The sequence below is a fragment of the Chionomys nivalis genome, chromosome X (genome assembly GCF_950005125.1).
Source record: "Chionomys nivalis chromosome X, mChiNiv1.1, whole genome shotgun sequence".
In the NCBI taxonomy this organism is placed as follows: domain Eukaryota; kingdom Metazoa; phylum Chordata; class Mammalia; order Rodentia; family Cricetidae; genus Chionomys; species Chionomys nivalis.
Window position 1 is genome coordinate 69,824,997 of NC_080112.1, and position 7,091 is coordinate 69,832,087.

At 43.9% G+C, this 7,091-nt stretch overlaps 1 non-coding gene across 1 annotated transcript; it reads right to left on the reverse strand.

The window, feature by feature from the left end:
- Positions 1 to 518: 518 nt before the first annotated feature.
- On the reverse strand, positions 519 to 637 carry LOC130868713 (small nucleolar RNA SNORA72). The gene has a single exon (XR_009056538.1). It is a non-coding gene; the product is annotated as a small nucleolar RNA SNORA72 (small nucleolar RNA).
- Between the last annotated feature and the right edge of the window lie 6,454 nt (positions 638 to 7,091).

The window sequence follows — 7,091 nt, forward strand, 5'->3', positions numbered from 1 at the left end:
CCTACTGTCAGGTCTTGTGGGAAGAGGACTCAGCCATCAACAGACTGTTCTTAGTCATCAAAAGAAACTCGGGTCTGGGGGTGTAGCTTGGTGTCAGAGTGCCTGGCCCCAGTTTGTTTTGTTTTGTTTCATTTTGTTTGTGTAAACAGCGTCCCCTCCAGAGCTCTCTTATCAAGGCATGTTCTCCCTCTTTCTCCTTTACTTCTTTAACAAGCCCTGGAAAGTTTTCTCCAAGCAAATTAACACTTTCACATGGTTTACCTTTTAGCAATCTGTTCTGGCGTGCTTCTGATATCAGAATCACCTCGGAAAAAGAAAAACAGTCATTTTACAATTCCCTCACCTGCAACTGGATTCACGTTTCCATACAGTGGCTACACATTCCTTAGTCGGGACAACCGATTCTAGGCAAGTGATCGCAGCAGCTGCGCTGTCACGCTTCTCGTGATTGCTTAATGATACTGAGACGTTCGCCATCATATGACTGCAGCAGATGGTCATATAGTAAACCAGACCTGGGTCATCACCAGAGTTTATAATACCATACCTAGGGAAACAATTAGGTCTGGGGACCATCCATGATCGAAGCACGGTCAGTGTTTAGCCTGCCCAGAAGCCTAGCAGCCAAAAAGAACGAGGGGGGTTGTTTTGCAGTTGGTATTTCAAATGAGTTCAAGCCTTTCGGTGTGCAGTGTCTGCCTTCCCTTTAACTGCCCTTATCTTTTCAGTCACCATGATTTTCTTGGCCCCATCCTCACATGAGCTTCTTTAACCTATAATTACCATAAACTCAATGTGTTTCTAAATCAGTTCTGAACAAGGTCATCTACAGAAGAAAGTTGCCAAAGGTGCGGACATCTGTCCTACTGAGGAAATAGAAGTAAAGCAATACCGCAGTGCTCCTCACAAATTTAATGAAAGTGATAATATCCGGCATTGGGGGAAGATCCATGGAGACAGGCATTTCTACACTGGTAATAGAAATATGAGCCTCTGTATCCCTTTCGAAAAATAATCTGGTAATTCCCATTAAAGTCTAAATGCATACATATGCCAGGCAGTGGTGGCACACACCTTTAACCCTAGCATTCAGGAGGCAGATAGGCGGATCTCTGAGTTTGAGACCAGCCTGGTCTACAGAGCAAGTTCCAGGACAGCCAGGGATGTTACACAGAGAAACTCTGTCTCAAAAAAACCTAACTAACTAAACAAAATGCCTACATGTATCCCTTACAAACCTGCACACACTTACACATACTTTCATCTCCATGTAGAAATATGTTTGTGGCAACAGGAAACAGAAAGCAAATAATACTATGCTATAAATTGAGGGATATGATTAACTCAGCCTGCATCACTGGGGAAATGTCCAAATTAATAACATGTTATCTTTGACCCTACAGTTTATTTCAAGTTTTGTCAGTGACAATACTGCTGCTATCAATATTCTTTCTATTGGTAATTTCCTTTCTATAGCACATATGTTAAAATGCAGTATCTTCACCTATAATACAGTACACAGTTACTAGAGCGTCCCATGAGACTGCAGCTGTGGCTCAGCTGATAGAGAGCTTGTCTAGCTTGCAGGAAGCCCCAGAGTCGATCTCTGGCAATGTAGAAAGTGATGATGGTGGAACATATGCCAACACTCAGGAGGTGAAGGCCCTAGGATCAGAAGTTCAAAGTCATCCTTGACCTCATAGTAAGTCTGAAGCCAACCTGGGTTACATGAGACCTGTCTCAAAAACCAAAACAACAAAGGGAGGGCTGAGACATGGGTCAGTTGGGAAGAGGGCTTGTTGCCCAATCATGAGGACTGGGGTTTAGATTCCATCTAACAAGCCCGGCATTAGGTGTATGCCTGTAATCCCAGCTCTGAGGCAGCTGAGACAGGAACATCGCTGGGGCTTGCCGCATTCCAGCCCTAGAACAGAATGTGAGCTGTAGGCTCCAGGAGAGACCCTACCTCCAAGAAAAATGTAGGGCGATAGAAGAGAAGCCTCCATGGCCACACACTGGCCACGTGTCCGCAGACAAACACATGCACACACTCACAGCGACACGTTTACACATACATAAAATAAGTGAACGAAAGAATCTTTTTAAAGTCAATTTCAGGGGCTGCAGAGATGGCTCTGTGGTTAAGAGTACTTGTTGTTCTGGCAAAGGACCTGGGTTTGGCTCCCAGAACCCACGCAGTGGCTCAAAACAGTCTATAACTCCAGTTCCAGAGCATCTCAGGCCTTCTTCTGACCTCCACAGGCACCAGGGGCACATGTGGCATATATACATACATGTGGGCAGGACACTGATCCACATGAAATAGAAATGAAGAAATCTAGGCTGGGTGTGGTGCTGCAGGCAGGCAGCTATTTCTGAGATCCAGGCCAGTTAGGGCTACACAGGGATACCCTATCTCCAGCTGGTACAGAAATAAATAAAAATCTTCAATAAAGGTTTTATTACAGGAAACACATGTCAAGCCACATCGACATGAATCTTCACAAAACAAAAGACACAGTCTTGAAGTAACTCAAAGAGAAATACTTACAGAGCTCCCCCATCTGAACGAGCGCACGCTTCTCACCTGCAGCCACGCAGGACAGAAGGAAGTGGGATGTTTTTCAAGCGCCGGAGCAAATGAACTGTCAGAACACAGCAGAAGACCACACGATGAACTTAGAACTGTGCCCAAATACAGGAAACTGCACCCTCAGAAAATGAGAAGGGCTAAGAGCGGCAACAAGAGCTCCCACGGCCAAACTGGAATGATCTGAGCAAGAAAACAAAGGCTACGAAATTATAACCCAAAGTATAAAATACATACCCATGAGTCCCTGCTGATAAAAAATAAATGATTGTTGTCCTGAACAGACCAATGGACAGACAGACCAACACATTCATACACACATACATGCACGAGGGAGAAGAGACAAAAGTTCCATTCTGATAATATCTAGAGATTCCCCTCCCTCAAAGAAGTGGTGGCGATTCTATTCCTTCACTTGGGGTGTACGTACTGGCTTCCAAAAGCCTGGTATCAAGCGGGGGGAGTAACTTTACTGTGAAGACAATAAAGTCGGGCAAGTACTACCTCGGCCAGCCTAGAAAGATCAACACTGACAGTGCTGGGGTGTTTTGAAAGGAGGTATCCTTGACATGACATGGTGAAAATTTGTCTTCCTCCATAGTCTTCCCCAAGTCCATAACTCAGTTGAATCGTGACAAATGCATCAGACAAACTCCATTATTTTACAAACCAACTGACAAGAAGTCACTGAAAGCATCAAGGTTTTAAAAATAAATGTGTGAGAAACGGTCACAATCCAGAGGCGCCAAGGAAACACGGGGACTGACGGTACAGCGCTGTTCTGGATAGCATCTCAGAACAGATGGAAAACAACAGATAAAAGCTACGGGACCCTAAGGGCTAAGAAGATGATGGTTCTGCAGGTAAAAGCGCTAGTTCCACAAGCATGAGGACACGAGTTCAAACCACCCCAGGATAAGGCCAGTCCATACAGGCCTGTAACCCCGGTGCTGTACGTGGTGGAATCAGGGTTGCTGGCCTCCGCTGGCCTCCGGCCTAGCTCTAGGTTCTGGGAGAGACCCTGTGTAAGGGAATAAGGTGGAGAGTGAACACGACTTAGGACAACCACTGCTAGCCTCTGGAGAAAGCTGGCCTCCGGCCTGCACTTCTGGCCTGTGGCTTGCACGTACCCTCACTCCAGCACCCTATCACCTACACACCAATAATTCATTTTAAATTCAAATTCAAAACCATCATAATAGGCGAGATGGAGTGATAGATGCCTGGAATCCAGCACTTGGGAGGAAGTTGCAGAAGGTTCTCAAGTTTGAGGCCATCTTGGGTTATGTAGTAAGACCCTGTATAAAATAAAAATCCACAGGAAAATAAGGAAATAGAGAGAAACAGAAGAAACAAACAGGAAATGAGTACGAAAATGCCAACTCCTGACTTACCATACTGACAATTACCACTGTGAGTTTGTGTTCTCCCCAAATGGAAGAATGTTGAAGTCCTAACCTTAGAACCTTTAAAAGGGGCTGCTTGCGGAAACAGAGTCTTTGTAATGTAGTCAAGTTACAGTGAAGCTGTTGCAGGGCTGGAGAAATGGTCCCGCAATTAGGAGCACTTGCTGCTTTCGTAGAGGAGGACCCAGGTTCAGTTCCCGGCACTTGCAGTGTGGTTCACAACCATCCATACTTCCGGTTCCAGGAGCTCCCATGCCCTCTTCTGATCTCCATTGGCACCAGGCCCATATAAGGCCTACAAACACACCTGTGGGCAAAACACGCATGCATAAAATTAAAAAATAAAATAAATTTTTAATGAAGCCATTAGGATAAGCTGATTTCTTCATGAGAAGGCATCAGTCTGAAGAAAGTCATAGTCAGGAGCGTACCATATGAAGACCGATGCAGAGGAAAGACGGCCTGTGTGGACAGGACAGAGACTGCAATTAAGCCGCTGCATGTAGGGGAACGCCTGGGGCTACCCCACCAGAAGCAGGGACCAGGCAAAGAAAGGTCCTCCTTTCAGAGGGTCTGGGCAGAGCACAGCCCTGCACGCAACTCAGGCTCCAGAAGTATGACAGGATATTTATCATTTAATGGCTCTTGTCTCAGCAACCAATACGATTACCTACAATGCAAATGGTCTGATTAAAATACAGAATTGATAGATTAAATTAAAAAAATCACAAGCCAAATATGCCATTTGCTGGGAAGCCACTTTAAATGCAATATATAGCTAGTTTGAAAAAAGAGGGACAAAGAGCTGTACCCCACAGTAAAGCGTGAGTTAACTTGGTATATAATGACCTAGTGTTCATCCACTGCAGTATGTCAGATGAGGAAGTCAGGTTGCAGGCTATTTCACGTGTGTATATATAAAAGAAATAACCTCATTTTTATAAGAGAAATATCCATTGTTGTGGCTGAAGAGATGGCTCAGCAATTAAGAGCACTTGACTGCTCTTGCAGGGACCCGGATTCATTTCCCAGGACCCAGGTAGCTCACTACTTGCCTATAACTCCAGCAGAGGAACCATACCTTGGGCCTCCATGGGCACCTGCACTCACATCCACACACACAAGCACAGAAATAAAAAGAGAGCAAGCCTTTAAAAAAGAAAATACCCATTATCAAGACCACAGTCTTTTAACATATGTATATACAAACTTGCAAGGACTATGTCAAAGGCCATATATACTAGCCCCTTGATGTCGCAAGCAGATGGCAGGAGGATGTGAAAGGTAAGACATCATGGTGACGGTGGCGATTGTGACTATTTTCGCTCTGTAAGCAGGAGCACACTAGTCATTTTTTTGTTTGAGACAAGGACTTATTACACAAAGCTGCCTGGAGCTTTCAGTAATCTCTTACCCCTGCCTCCCGAGTGCTGGAATTGCAGGCATGTGCCATCATGACAGGCAGAGTCAAATAATGTTCTGAATTTCCAGTGGCTTGTATCAGGATAAATAAGCTGAACACAATGCCAAGGAAATTCATATCAAAGTAGAGAACGCATTTCTCAAGCTACTGCTTTGCTGAGCTTTTTGCTTGTTTCTTTGTTGTTGTTTTGGTTTTTCCTGAGACAAGGTTTCTCTGTGTAACAGTCCTGGCTGTCCTGGAACTAGCTCTTGTAGACCAGGCTGGCCTCCAACTCACAGAGATCCGCCTGCCTCTGCCTCCTGAGTGCTGGGATTAAAGGCATGCGCCACCACACCAGGTTGTTTTGCTGAAGTTTTGATAAAATTTTTTCTGTCCTTATAAAGATATTGTAAATTGTTAGTGAGTGTTGAAAGTAGTTTAAAAGTCCCTGGGGTTGTAGGACTCTTTGTTGGAGCCGCTTAAGGAAGCCTAACCCAGCTGTGTTCGGCACAGTTTTGGTAAAGCTGTCTACTTCCTAACATCAGGTGTTCAGGGCTACCCTCAGCTACAGTGGGAGTTCAAGACCAGCCTAGGCTACATGAGACCCTGTCTCAAAACCAAATAAAATAAGAGACATCATGCTAAATGAGATAAACCAGACTCTTATAATCTTCTCTGTTTCTATAGTGAAACCTTCATGAAGGTGTTATACTATTTTATTTATTTGGTTATTCACATATTTTCCTGGTTCCTGTCCCCTTTATGCACTGAAATAACTGTGGGAGATATTTTACACATGAGCTGTCTTTTACATGTCTCGCTCTGTATATACAAAGAAGGAAAGAGAATAGTAACTCGATCATCCTGTATCTTTGTGTTGTTCTGATTGTTACAGTGAGAATATGCTGGATTTTTAATCAGAAATAAAATCGAAATGAACAAAAACAAAGAGAAACACCTACCTTTCCTCACAAACACACTTTTGCTCTTCTCTGCTTTAGTAATAGTGTTACCACTTGCGCCGAGGGACCTGTAACTCTAGGTCGCCCCTCCTGTAATCTTCCACCCTTCTTAATTTGTCACCAAATCCCGACTCCAGTTATAAATAGCCCTACCTTCCTCTAATTAATCATAAATCCTATCCTAAATCTCTTGAAAATCCCTTCCCTTCTTCACCGCCCTTGCCAATAAAGCTTTTTTCAGTTTAGAATGTTGTCGTCTCTGAGTATTTCAATAGCCTTTAATGTATGTAATCTCCTGTGTTCCTCCCCCGCATAATCTTTCAATAATGCACTCAGTACTAGCTTTCTAAAAAACGTCAGTGTATATGAAGTATAGCAATACATATACTATTATTATTTTAATAGCTTCTCTTTAGTGTTAATATAAATAAAACATATTGTAAGTTCCTGGCTCCAAAGGTACAACGTGAAACTGTGGAGGCAAAAGAGAGTGGGTGAAGTTTGGAAAACATTACTTGACGGTATAGGATAGGAACTGCATGGTAGTCCCAGCCTACCTTTCTGCTGTGCCATCAGTAGTGTGCCCTGTGGTTAGGAAAGCCTTCAGACAGCTCCCAAACACCCCGTATTCTTTCTTCCTTCTCTCCCCTTTGTCCTCATGTTGCTTTCTCCAATTTTTGCCTACCAAATAGCTTATGCTTTAGTGTTCTGCTCAAAGCCGAGCCTGGGGA